Source organism: Seriola dumerili, unplaced genomic scaffold (assembly GCF_002260705.1).
Source record: "Seriola dumerili isolate Sdu_G_001 unplaced genomic scaffold, Sdu_1.0 BDQW01000091.1, whole genome shotgun sequence".
NCBI lineage: Eukaryota > Metazoa > Chordata > Actinopteri > Carangiformes > Carangidae > Seriola > Seriola dumerili.
Window position 1 is genome coordinate 1199645 of NW_019174346.1, and position 14226 is coordinate 1213870.

The following is a 14226-nucleotide window of genomic DNA, read 5'->3' on the forward strand; positions in this document are numbered from 1 at the left end:
TGTAATTATAATCTGTAATTTTTTGTCTCTTGTGGGAAATGTTAAAGAAAAGATGCATCACACACGCCGAGTCCTGATCCAAAAATGACTCTTTCCAATGTCTCTGAGAACAAAACATCCTGCTTCAACAACAGTTTCAGTAAACAGGAACTCTGCTTCTTAGAAACTCCAGAATACACCTTGGCACCTATGTACAATACATGCAATGTTTTATTGAACATGCAGCTCAAGGTTTGTGTCTGTGAATAGTGCTCAATGTGCCATAATATTATTTATGTCTGTCTATGTGCAATGCTACTGACGGGCTGAACAAATGCAGTAGACTCTGGTCAAAGTAAAGTGAGGTGACCACAAGGCCTTTGTCAAGGTGCAGTAAAAACAGAACATTAGATACTGCACAGTATATATCAGTTAGGAAACAGGTGTTCACAGTCAACAACATGGAAGACTGGTAAAGCCCCACTTTAGTTAATCAAAACTTAAATGAACACCCAAGAAATCCTTCACATGCCCTGTTATTCAGTTCTGAACTCTATGTCTTTTGTGGCCATATATAATTTATCATACCGATGAAATGAGCTATTTAACCCTATTTAATGAGCTATTTACTTATGTACTTGTTCATATTCTATTATTTTATTTTATTTTTATATTGACATTGTTAACAGTTAAATGAAAGGATGGCTATCTATCAATGTCATGATACATGGAAGAAATGGTTCACCTATGTGAATGGCTGTTCACATGACCAGCAGTCGACTGAATGTTTTCCTGTTTTCATGCAGAATTATGCATCTTGTGATGTACACAATACTTATCGTTTGGTTACAGAGGCGACTTCAAACAATACGGATGAGACAGACCGACACTGACTTTTGCATATGAGCATAGACATTGTGTTTAAGCATGTTCAAATACTCATGTCATAGTGTACACTGTACTGGCTCACACTGCCTTCTAAACAGTGCTCTTTTTTCCAGGTCACAAGCCATTTGACAAACTGTGACATTTTCATGTCTGTGTGGTCGCTCATATCACAACTGCCTATAAATCCCAAACTCTGTTACTCAGCCTACTGTAAACAACCAGAATTGGAGGCGGAGAGATGCTATTGTGCCGTCTCAGCATTTACCATAGGACAGTGCTACCCTTAGGTCTTATACTTAAATGTCATACTGTGAGCCAGTGTCTTAGGATTAAAGAAGGATGCTCCTACTGATCTTGATGACAAACTGATATCAACCTTTATCTTTTGTGTCATGATAGTTTCACTGTTGTGTGAAATTTTGAATTCCACAATTTGCTTGATTGTATTTTATCATATCTGCATGAATTAAATAAGAAAGAATAGTTTCAAAACTCAATTCTCCCATCTATAGTTTAAACTACATAATGATTAGACTATGAGATAAGATATCAAAGCACAGTGTCTGATATATATAAGAAAGATAACTGAATCTATTGAGGATCTTTTCTTTAAAATGCCCAACGCAGCCTGTTACTGCTGATAAACACGTCTCATTAATTTATAGTGTTGCTGTCTAATGGCTTTTAAGGGTTGTAAACATCAGGCTGTTATCCTTTGGAGACAGTGTCATAGAGCAGGTGAAGAAGAGGGTCAAGAAGACAGCAAGGCATGCTTTGTTGACAACATGATTTCCAAGGTAGACTGCAGATTCTTGGTTCTGCATTGCTCTTGTAATTAAGTGCATGTTCTCTGCTCAAATGTCTAGACTGAAAAATATTCTATTAATAAACTGAAGCTTTGAGGCTTTAGTGTTGTCCTTCACCTGTAAGTCACCTTGGATAAAAGCATCTGTCAAATGAGTAAATGTAAATGTAATCATTCTGAAGACAAAGGGGAGATACCACACCCAACCACGGCACTATTTAGTTGTGACCCCACCCACTGTGACAGTGTTGTGCATGCAGGAGTTTCTGCCTTCAAAAGAGTATTTTCCAGAAAAAACAAAGCTAAACCTGTAAATGCATCTTTAAATAAAATAACCAAATCCCCAAATACAAACAAATAAAATAATGTGTTTGCCCAACACAGGTGTTGAGAAATCCCAAATTATGATTGGCTGTTACCACATGTCATAGAAAAAAAACAGTGCATTTTATCTCCAAACTGTTTCTCCAGCTATATGGACGAAAGTGAAGACATATAATATAGGGACAATTTCATGTAATAAACAATAATTTATTACTAGGTTATTATTTTTGCATGAACCTCGGCAACAGACTGATGTCTAATAAAGCCCAATATTCAGACTCTCATATAAACATAGCTAGAGAAGTAGAACAGCCCTTAATGAGGGGAAACGAAGCATAAATTCCTTTCACGGTCAAACAAGTGCTGAAATCAGTTTGTTAAAAACTTAAGACAAGCATGACTACAAATGACAGGGAGAGAGTAACCAAAGCACCTTTTATGGTCCACTGATACAGAGGATACAGCGCTGCCCTGCTGGGGTCTCATTCCAAGCAGCATAAGCTACACAAAGGCTTCTTCAGGCTCGCTGAAATATCTCTGCTCTCCTAGGGTCTGGCTTCCTTCTCTTCCAATTGTCCTGCATACAATTGTCTTGTATAAGCTTGTGTGCAGAGAGTGACTGCCCAATATCAGCTCTGAATTAATTTTCATAGAAAGCCTGTGGGGGGTTTGACACCTTGAAAGGAAGTATTTTAATGATGTGTGGTAAATATTGCCATAAAAAGATGAGTGGAAAAAGCAAAAGTGACTCATAGTGTTTCTTGGTGTCAGAACAGCATGTTTACATGCTGAACTGTCTAAGAGATAAAAGTTACAAACGTGAGCCACGTAAGATTTTTATTACCAAATTTGACATATATGAGTCTAGGACTGTATTTTTCTAGTTATTGTCAGACAACAGTGGAAGAAGATCCTTTACATCCTCTACATAAAAGTACCAATACAACAATGTAAATATCGTCCAGTACAAGTCAAAGTCCTGCATTCAAAAGTTGACTTGAGTAAAAGTTGAGAGGTATTATCAGCAAAATAAAGTATCATAAGTGTTTGGCCTCTGTGGTTGATATTATGTTACAACAAAGTATCTGAACTGCAGTATTAATGCATCAGTGTATACGTACAGTAGCATCTCACTGTTGTGGCTCATCAGGGCGGAGCTCATTTTAACAACTTTATGTAAAGTTACGTATTTAGTCTAGTTGTTCTACAAAGGGTCACAAGATCCATCTGAGGGGATGTAATGGCTGAAGAAGAATAGGTAACAAAGTTCTGGTACATGGATATGTATTTTTTGTTATTCAATTCTTTTTGGTTATTTTTGTTTCATTTTGTTTTTGGGTTTGTTAGCTAAAACTACAGAAGGCGACATGACTACATCATATATTGTGATTTAAAAAAAATACCAGTGGTAATTTCTTTTTGGAATAGCTCTGACAAAATGATGATAGTGGTGTCAGATGAGAAAATGTTTCTATGTGTCATTCTAGAGGTCACAAACAAACATGTATTTTGCTGTTTAATGTGTTTGATGGACCATTAATGAAATTCCAGGAAATACCTGTTATCATGGCAGTTAGTGGAGAAAGAAACATCTTGATGCTGACAAATTAAAAACGGACAAAATGACTTTTCTTCCTGCCTAAGAGAATCTGCTTTTTAATATAGTGATAAAGTAATCTGCGAAATGGATTTCTGTGAGTGGCTTCCAAAAGACGTGTATAAACAAAGTAATGACACCACTACCGACATACACAGTGAAATGAGGAATTCAAGATTTTCAGCTTACTTCAAAACATAATGAATATTAATTCATATTACGTGTGGCATTTGCTACAGTCATAAGAATTCATAAATATTGCACCAGGACACAGATTGCCACTCCGTCTCCTAGAAAGTACATTCATATACAACTAATTTGCAACAGCAAATACATTTTGTAGGAAATTTAATTGCCACCGGATTATGTTTTTCTATTAACGTAATTAGGAAATGTTGTTAATGTACTTATTTGGCAAGTCGAACGTTGATACTGAATGTGAGTAAAATGTTCATAGAAAACATACAGAATATCTCATGTTGCATGACAATAACCACTTGTAGCAAGTACAGCATGATTAAACTTCATTATAGTTATGTTGAAGCACTCACAGCAGTGGTTTAAGAATGGGGATAAACTGTGGTGTGGTTTAATACAGAAAATGTTCACAGTGAAAAAGTAGACCCACTTCTGTAAGGCCTTAGTGTTTGCACTGTTGGAGGGGACCATTGCAAAACTTGATCCCTCGTGATAATACGGCATTTGATGTCTTTTATTATCAGCACTTATGTCTGAATAAAACAATTTGTTCAAGTCATTTGTTTACACTGTCATGCCACTTCTTTTCCCTGGTTAAGGCATCTTTCACATTCTTGATGAACACTGAGCAAACAGAACATCAAAAAATTACAGAGCAGCATTAACACTGACTAACACAGCATGGCGAAAATGGGAGAAAGAATTGCCTCTCAGCACTTTCACAGCCCTAGGAGATTTAAATAATAAAAAGCACTGGGCCTCTGAACAAATAGGATAATTATGGCCTACAGTCTTCCTGTCGCTCGTCTGGCACGGCCAAGCGGAAAGAAACATGTTATTACCACTCAAAGGTTCTGCAAGGAGAATTAGGAGAAATAAATGTTTCATGTAGAAGGATGGCTTGACGGTGAATCCCTCTGACCAAATCAACAGCCACATTATATTGCTTTCATTTATTCTATAGCAAGCCTATAGCAGTGACAGAAAAGTCCAGTATGGAGCACACCCACCCACCCACACCCACACACACACACACACACACACACACACACGTTAAGAAAACATTGTCTCTTTGGATCAGAAGAGGTTTTACTGTATTTGTAATATATTATATAAATAAAGCGATCCATTTAGTTTGGTTAATCACATCCTCGTGCTAGAACAAATATTAACGCTTCAGTATAATTGTTTGCTGCCTTTGATACCTCACCTCAGTCAATTTAATTCAATATTAGAGCACCTAAAAAAATTGCTCATTTCACATCAAGCAGAGGATTCAAAGGACTTCCACTGATCAGTTTAGCTAATTAGACCTTTGTCGTAAAATAACTGGTCTTCAGAGCACAGGGACTCGGACCTTTCTCTCTGGTTTCTAGGTCTCGCTCCAACATGTGTGCAGCTGCCAGCAGTACTGTTCAGTGGAACAGATGGTGTTGTAATGGAAAGAGCTTGTCTCCATTAGCTGCCCTGCCTTTCTGTAACATAGTCATTCAAGGCAGCCATCGCTTTCAGATTGCCACACTTTTCAAAACATAACAATGGCAACGCAACATTATATGACCTTTATGTCTGATGGTACACCATTTGCTGCAAAATCAACCCTTCACATCTGAGCCATTCCTTCTTTCCTCCCTTTACAATTTCAAGGTCAGTAACTTTAAACACATTGAAAAAAATACTTTGTGATGATTTGTATGTGATTTCAGTGTTTGTGAATCATTTCCTTCTTCCAAAGAATGAAGCATTTCTGCAAGTGTTGTCCAACTTTAAACAGCTTTCAGGTGGAGACCAATTTGTGGTGTAAGATGTGGTCAAAGATGCTTGAGACTAAGACAACCTGATGTTTGTAATGAGGTTTTATGATCATGTAAATGACTTTCTGTCCTTTACATTTAGTGGCGAGGCTGTGCACAGAGAAATTACTTCTGGCCTCTCTACTTTAAATTTAACGAGAGCTGCGTGCTCTAATTCAGATGTCATATTCTTGCATGCCAAATTTACATCTTCTTTTTTTATATTTAGCTGGGGTAATGCAGACAGACCTTTCAATCAAAAAGCCACCTTCCACCAGACTTTGTGTATTAATTATGAATATGCTTTCAGGGCAAGGCCATCCAGATGTCTTGTGGCATCTGGAAAACCTTTTTTGCCTCTTATTTTTGAATTCAGATTGTAGAAATCCCCAATGAAACACAGGAGGATTTTTCCACAGTCCAATTAGCATCTTAAGCAATTAGAGAAGAGAAGAAGCCCATGGTAATTTTCAGTGCAGGCAATTTGAACTTAAGGTTAAAGCACACTGTGCGGTGGAAGGCTTGCAGCGAGAGTGACCATGTTACCAAAAACAAGCTATTTCATTTGTGCTGAAGAAGAAAACCAATGGAAAATAATATGATTGCAAAAGTCTTATAGTTTTGCACTCTGTTTCCTGTTCAAGACAAATATGGGAGACGTACAGTGGTGTAACAATAACCCTTTCTCCACAATTTTCCACAATACTTTTGATTTTATTGCTTGTTGTGTATTAACAGCTTTGTCATTTTCTCTGACATCACTTTACAAGCATAATCGTGTTTAAACTGTACACTTAGCCCTGCACTCGTATCACACCCTGCAAATACGACCTCACTGACTTGTGTGTGCTGCACGTAATGATGTCTTAAAATCATGCAGCAGAAAAGAAAAAAAGACAACCCACACTTACACACATCATAGCAACTCTCAAAAGCTAATCATGTAGCACTTTCCTGTTATGTTGGATGTTTCATCAGCACACTGCTGAACAACATCACATGTGGCTGGTTAACAATGCAAATGCACTGAAGTAAAAACTAAGAGGGTTTTAGTCACATATAACGGTTACCCATATCTGCAGTGAATGTCTGCATTGTACAGTGATAGCGGATGCAAGTGCATAAGTGCTTAATGAGAGATACAGAATCCCACGCAACTTATGGTGTCTTCATAGAAACGCATCCATGAGAGGAACAGGTTGCAGTAATGATAATGACTAAATAATCATAACTTTGTTGATGGTCTCACACACACAACTACATTTCATTTTATTTGACGATAATTACTTTTCTGATCACCTTCCAGCAGTGCACAAATAGTCCGTAGTAAAGTAAAACCAAAGACATGTTGTTGTAACTAAATAGGTTTTTCTTTTTGATTCAACAAGCAAAAACATGACAGAAACACAGATTTCCATAAACGCAGATAAGGACATGTGAATCCCAGCTCCTTCCTTTAACAGAGGAGATAACACTTGATAAATGACCCAGCTGTTACCACAACACCAGCATCAGAACCCTTTGTTAAAATCCTGATACAGCACCTGAGGTGTTTCTTGAGCCTTAAGTCATTCGCTGCTTAAAATCAACAGCCTTCTAAGCTACAAATTTCATTTCTACAACACTGCCTCAGTGTTTAAATCAAACGATTGAGGGCAAGAGAGGAAAATATTAAATTCTTTTTAACATCTGCTGCACACAGAGCATAGCCTATAAGACATCTGCTCTGATCTATATATCTGAGGCATCACTTGCCCAGAGACACCTGTGCTGGCTAGGGTGTGCTGTCTTTACGTGCCCTATTTTATGCCAATTAAAGGATTCCTCCTGGATCAGCTAGTAGCTCGCATAAAGGACCAGAACCATCCAAAACTCTCCAGAAGAGATTTCCTCACTTGAAGCATTTCGCTACCAAACGTTATCTGGGGGGGTGTTCCATATACCACAAACATATTTCACATCTCCACACATGATTACAAGAACACATAAAATGCTAGGCAAAGAATGTGCTGCTTGGTCCCTTGCCACTCAATAAGCCTTTTCTTTTTGCCAAATGATGCTCTTCTTGCAGAGGTCTGCACAACCGCATGCAGGCACGTGTGGACATAATCATGCTTCCAGAAGCTACGAGAGCTGTGAGGTCTGTTGATCTGTCAGGTTCTCAAACTCAGGTTTAATTGAAGACGGATTGGTGAAGTGTATGCTATATTATATCCAAAAGCCCATGGGAAAAAGTTAGGTAGTGTTTGAAATCCATAACTACAGTACGGGTTGAGATGCACATGGAAATCTTAAGAGACGGACTAATCCTTTACAGAAACATTTGTGCAATTAAATATTTGGCTCACTTGCTCTGCTTTCCCTCGCCACTCTCCACTCACTGCAGGTTCTCAGAGGTAGGACTTGCTCATGGAAAAAAATCCCTCCACCTTTTAGATTACCCAATATACAGATTAATGTGTGAGGATTACAAACAGTAAGTTGTAATATATCTTATAAGATGCATTGTGAAGCTGCCGTGCACTGCACCGGTCAGTGTTTGTGTGAAGAGCGAGGTCTTCGGCACCTTGTAATCAAACAGTGCTGTTACAGCTTGTGTTGGTGGATGTAGTAGAGGATTGGCTGTGTTCAGTCCTGCTATAAATAGATGGGGTGTGTGTGGTTGTGAGTGTGTTTCATCAGATAAGAACAAATTCTAAATTAAGACTGAGTGCTGAAATGATGAATGTAAGTGGCTTTGATGGAGAATGCAGGTGGCATTCTCCGCCCCACCTTCGTCCCTTATTCTCTGTCCATCCCGCACCATGTTGCTCTCACACTACATTTCCTGCCACTGTCCTCTAAAACAGGCTGTACGATTCAGAGGAAGACGCTTTTAATTGCATTTTCATGTAGGTGTTTTCTGAGGGAGTCGCTCCCCAGGCAGAAGGAAGAGTGCTCTGAGACGAGCTTTACATGCTCACCAGTGCAGTCAAGCCCCACCAGGGGAAGTGCGTCAGAGTGGAGAGGTGCTGGAAGTGCAGACAGCCCTGTAGGGACACTTGAAAAAGCCATAACAGCCAGTGTATAAATAAATGCATGGGGAAAGCATTTTTCCTCGTGGATGAAAAGCCTTTAACCTTTTGGTCCACATAAGAGCAGAAACCGTTCTGTGACATTTAACTTGCATATTCCTCTTTTCTTTCCGGACAGATAATTTCGAGCTTTTATAGGTAAATCAGCAGAGACTTATTGGATTCCAGCAGTCTATTAAACACCCTCAATCTAGCTCCATGCCAGTGAATTTGAATAAATTTGGATGTTCCAGAGGAACACCTGTGAATTTTCAGATGTGGTCCTTTTGCCCTTGGACAGTTTGTTCAGTTTTACTGAAGACTCACCACTGTCTCCTCCTGAGCAGCCAAATAATGTCAGAAGAGAGTTTGTTTCAGGCCCCAAATCTGAGATACCACACTGATGCATAATTGATTTGGAAAAGGACAGAAAAGGAAACTGTGACATAACCAGAACAGTGTTTGATGTTTGAGGGTAGGTTTACTGGTTTGAACAGATTTCTCAAATAATACTGAAAAGATGTTATTGCTTGTAAGAACAGTGTAAAAATGGGCTGCAGTTAGAAAAGTGGACAAGTGAGCGTGAAATTGTTCATTTGGTTCTAAAACCTGCTGAAAATGCTGAAAGAAATGGATGAAAAATTCTTTTTCGCAGTTACTGCCTTCATCAACACTGTAAAATGGTTCTTGGTGGATAGAGATGTTGGAGATACCACCGTCTGACAAATGTGTTCAGTGGTGCGTAGCCAACGAGACAACATAACAACACACACTCAGTTATTTCTGACCACATTATGTACAGGCATTTTCACATACGGTGCGTTTACAATATTATTGATGCAAATAATCCCTTTATTTCTATCAGCAGGCATGAAAAATTTAGATCCAGTTGTTGACTAGCATTGGGATTAAAGACCCGTCAATCAGTCTGACAGCGTTACCAGGTTCTGACATTTTGACTTTTGGTGGTGGGTCAATCATTTCTCTAACACTTGAATAACCAATTGCTCCTTCAAAACACTAAAGCAGTTAACTGCAGAGGCAGACTGATCAATAGTATCATGCTACTGTATGTGTCTCCTCGACAGCTGTGGGACTCGAGTACAATCACGCTGAACAGGGGCATGTGTGCTTATCCAGGTTTCACTGGATAAATAATGGTTAAAAAATCCACCTAGTCAGTTTCCCATCCATTGAAGTAGAAGAACAGCTCCGGGCTGTACATCAGTGTGACATGACAGATCATAGACATGGATCTCTGAGGGCTCATTTATAAAGCCGGTATACACTGAAGATACACCCTAAAAACTGTGCACAGCAGCTTCCAATTTCAGGCGAAGATTAAGAGAACAGGAATGTACCCATATGTGTCTGTGGAGGGGGAATAACACTTATATACTAAATACAAAGAAAGAGCAATCTTCCTTTGTATTCAGTGTTTAAGAAAAATATGGAAATTAAGCTAACACATATTTGCATCATTTAAGCTTGTTCTTTCTGGAGTGTATTGTAATCTACCACATATGACTTGCCTATATAAGGCACATTTAATTACTAGTTTTCAATGTATCTGAGGAGAGAGTCTCTGCAGCAGAGTGCCGAAGAACAACAACCTTGATGCAGTGTCTCCAATGCTCAAGTCTATGGCATAATATATGATATACATAATAATTTAGTGCACGCATTTTTCATTTATGATATGCAAGGCAATATATAAAGGGTTGCGGTTATCACCCTTAACATTTATTTTATATTATATCCTGAACTAGTCAGTCGTCTTGCTTCCTGCCTTTATTGGACAGTTAAATAGTTAGAGACCAACAGGAAATGAAGCAGCACATGGTATGTGCCGTACCCCTCTTCCACCAGGACAGTCACAATCTGATTTTTAATACAAAGAATAATTTTTAAACTAATTCAAATGAAACTATAGTGGTATGCTGTATGGTGAAATATAAGGGGTAGTAATAATATCTTCATACTGTATGTTAAGGTTGCTTAGACGAAGGTAGAAAATGTGGTTATTATGGCTGAGCTACTGTAGCATTGAGGAGTATATGTCTGAATGGTATATTGTAAATGTGTCCAACTACTGCAGCACTGTTAGAAAAACACCACATAAGTGTTTATTATTGGTGAGTCTTTGTTACAACTTAAAGCTGTTTTGCATGTTAATGGTGCTCATGCTGAACTGCACACAGTTTATTTATGCTTCTTTTGATTAAACTATTAAATAAAAAGCATTAATAGTTAATGTTTGATTTGACTGTGCACCAAAGGCTTTTCAACTTCTCATCTTCATTTTCTTTATTTGTTTGGATGTGTTATGTTAAGAATCTTTTTTAATTTTTTTCTTTATCTTTCTCTGTCTTCTGATGCAACTTCAAGACATTTTAATTTTTGTCAAAGTAATAACGAGACTTCAATAGCTTTGATGATTTTAAAAAAAGAATAATTTATATTGAATTATTTTATAAATTGTTCCTCTAAAGGTTCCAACGGGATTCAGTGACAAATGAAGACTTAATCAACATTTAACACATACATTTTGAAATGAGTGGAAACCCTCGAGTTCACAGTCGACAACAAGAGTCATCAAAATCTGAGCAGGCCAGTGCTGCAAACTGCACACGATGGACATAGTTTTCATTTGTGATACTGTGATATAATATGTGGATATTTTATATAGAATACACACTGTGATCTTTTCTATCACAGTGAAATGTGAATCATATATTAAAACAACAGGAAGTTTAATAAACAGTACAAGTACATATACAGTACAAAGATAACTTATATGAGAGAAGATCACTAGGAGGTGGAAAATAAAATAACATCTAAATAATTTACTGTCCCTTCTGGTTCCATCAAAATCAAACTGGTAGATTTTCAGTTATGATATTTGCAATGTTTGAAATTTTGACCTTGAAATTATATGTCCCCACGAGGCAGTTAAGTGTACGTTACTGCCAGAACACAGTGCCAAAAATCATCATCCCTTCTGCTTTAATCAAACTCACAGAGGAGGTCTAAGTGATTAAGTTTAAGTTTTGAATAAATTGAGCCTGTGAGTGTTTTTTTAAAAGATATTAACATTAACAATACACTGTATTACTCTAGTTCATCTCAGAATAAGAATATACATCTACATGTGTCTTCTTTTCAAACAGCTTGAACATTGTTTTTCCAAATTGCTTCATGTTGTCTTCACATATATATATATACAATGACAGCATGAGGTATCTGTGGTACCTCATGTACGACTTTTTATTCCAACTCTAGGCATTAATATCACAGAACCACTGAATAATATATTAAATTGGATGGCTCAGCTCAACTGAGCTTAAACTGCAAATATATCAGTGTCCAGTGATTGTGCTGTAGCCGAGTCTATACAGATCTAAGTGTGGTGGAAGGTTCGCTAACACAAAAGGAGTGCTCAGGACAAACACAATTACTTGCTGCCTACCTTTGGGAATGACTTCACTTCTGGCTGGCTGCTCTCCAAAAAATGTGGTTGATCAGCCACATTCACAGGAATTAATCATGAATCAAATGAACCAGTCCCGAGTATATTCACTGCAGCTGAACAGCTCCACGAATTAAAAGAATCATCTTCTCGCTCTTATTGCAGTTACTGGGGTTTCAAAGAAAAAGAAACTTTCATCATCATCATCAGTCAATACACAGAGTAAAGAGGGCACATTCAGTAGTCTTGTGTTCAATTTCTTCAGACCTTCACTGTAAAATGAAAGAGAAAGTACACTGAATATTACTGAATACTAAATTATAAACCTATCATCATTAATATAATATTTTATTTACACGGTACTAATAAAACAAAGGGTTTCTTTTTCTTTTCTTGTGTCTGGAAAATAAAAGTAGGCTAAGCATGCAGAGAGCCTCTGTACCCCCCCCCCAAACCAGGCGCAGGTCCTGGGCTATCAGTGAACGGCAAGTGAGGAGTGCATCATGTTTCAGCCTCCAAATGGAAGGAAACAAAAGAAAGACGGGAGAGTGAAAAATGGGGGCAGCAGTATGTGAGTGTAATCCATGAGTGGTGTAAATTAACCTGTTAGCTTAGCCCGCAGTGAAATAGGCTATTTTTGTTCCCCTAGCGTCAGTTACTTAAAATGTTCACAGAAAATTTCTCTCGACATTCAATCACTGCATGAAAAGTTTAAACAGCTATTCATACTACATCAGTTGTCCCTGCCCCCGCCTGGTGCCAGGCCCAACACATGCAGCCCCGTCTTCCCATCCCCATCCCCATCCCCCTACCAACGAACCAGCCCTCCTCCCACTGCAGGAGGAGGCGAGCAGCACGATGCTGAATGACATGTCAGTTGACATGATTGCAAGGCGGCCGTGGGATTTTCTTTTTATTGCTATTAATATTATTATGAAATAAAGAAAGATGATTAAATGATAAGATGATGATTTTGTAGTAAAGGAAAACACCTTGTACTCTGTATTAGATGCTGGACAGACTCAGCATTGAGTCTGTAGTGATAAAATGACACCTTCAAGGCATATGGCCAGTGTTCTGCATGTCTCCATGGCTTCAACGCAGACTGAAAGATGATACGCAACCGCAGGTAATTCAATATTCTGCAGGATTCAGGGTCGTTTAATGTTTTCTGTGGTGTATGCAGTTCATTTAAGTCAGCAAAATGGTAGTACGTGAAATTTTGGTTATGATGGTTACGATGATACAATCAGTGTTAAGAGAAGTTTACCATTAAAACTACATCTAAAATGTAGATGATGGCCTTCAGCACAATTCTTATAGAGGGTGTCAGTCTTGCTTCAAATAGTGAATTCCACTGTATGCAGTTGCATACACGTCTGCACAGTGTTATACTTTCAGGGTTGGCATGGCCTGTGGTGTTGGGGTCCAAAATCTCTGGAGGCACCCCTGATCATACTTGGTGTTAGAGTCAGGCAAGTTTTCATCAGTAACTCATTTTGCAGTTTACATTCTTCAAAAGAATTCTTCAAAGCAGTCGGCCATGAGGAAAGCAGCTTTCTTTTATAGCCACAGTATGGGAGACTAACACCCAATTTTAACAGAGAAGTACAGTGTGCAGACGGTTGGACACTCAGGAACACTGCAAGGTATGCCTCATTAAATGTACTTTCAGTTTCAACTTACTTGGGCATAAACAGATGTACATTGGTATAAGTTAGATTTCCATTTTGTCATCAGTCTGCATCACTAACAGCATTTTCTGTCACTCAGAATGAATTGCCTGGGGGGAGGAAATTGCAGAAAATAATGTGTAAACACCAGCGACATGCTCTATTTGATAATATGAGCTACCTGGTCACTTAGTTTCTCTGTAATGCTCTCCTTTCCTCTCTTTGTATCATCCTCTGCTTCCCCTGGGACGCCCGTATTGACAGCCTCAATATGAGTCTCCTACAATTTATTTTACTGTTTTGATCTTGCACTTGCTATGAATTACCCATGTATGTTGCAGAAAATGTCACAGGAGTGGGCTGTGTGAAATAACAATGCAGTTCACAGTGTACAGTCTTAGCTGTTCTTCCCTTCTTGTTGCCTGGCTCTCATTGTGTCTGTTTCTC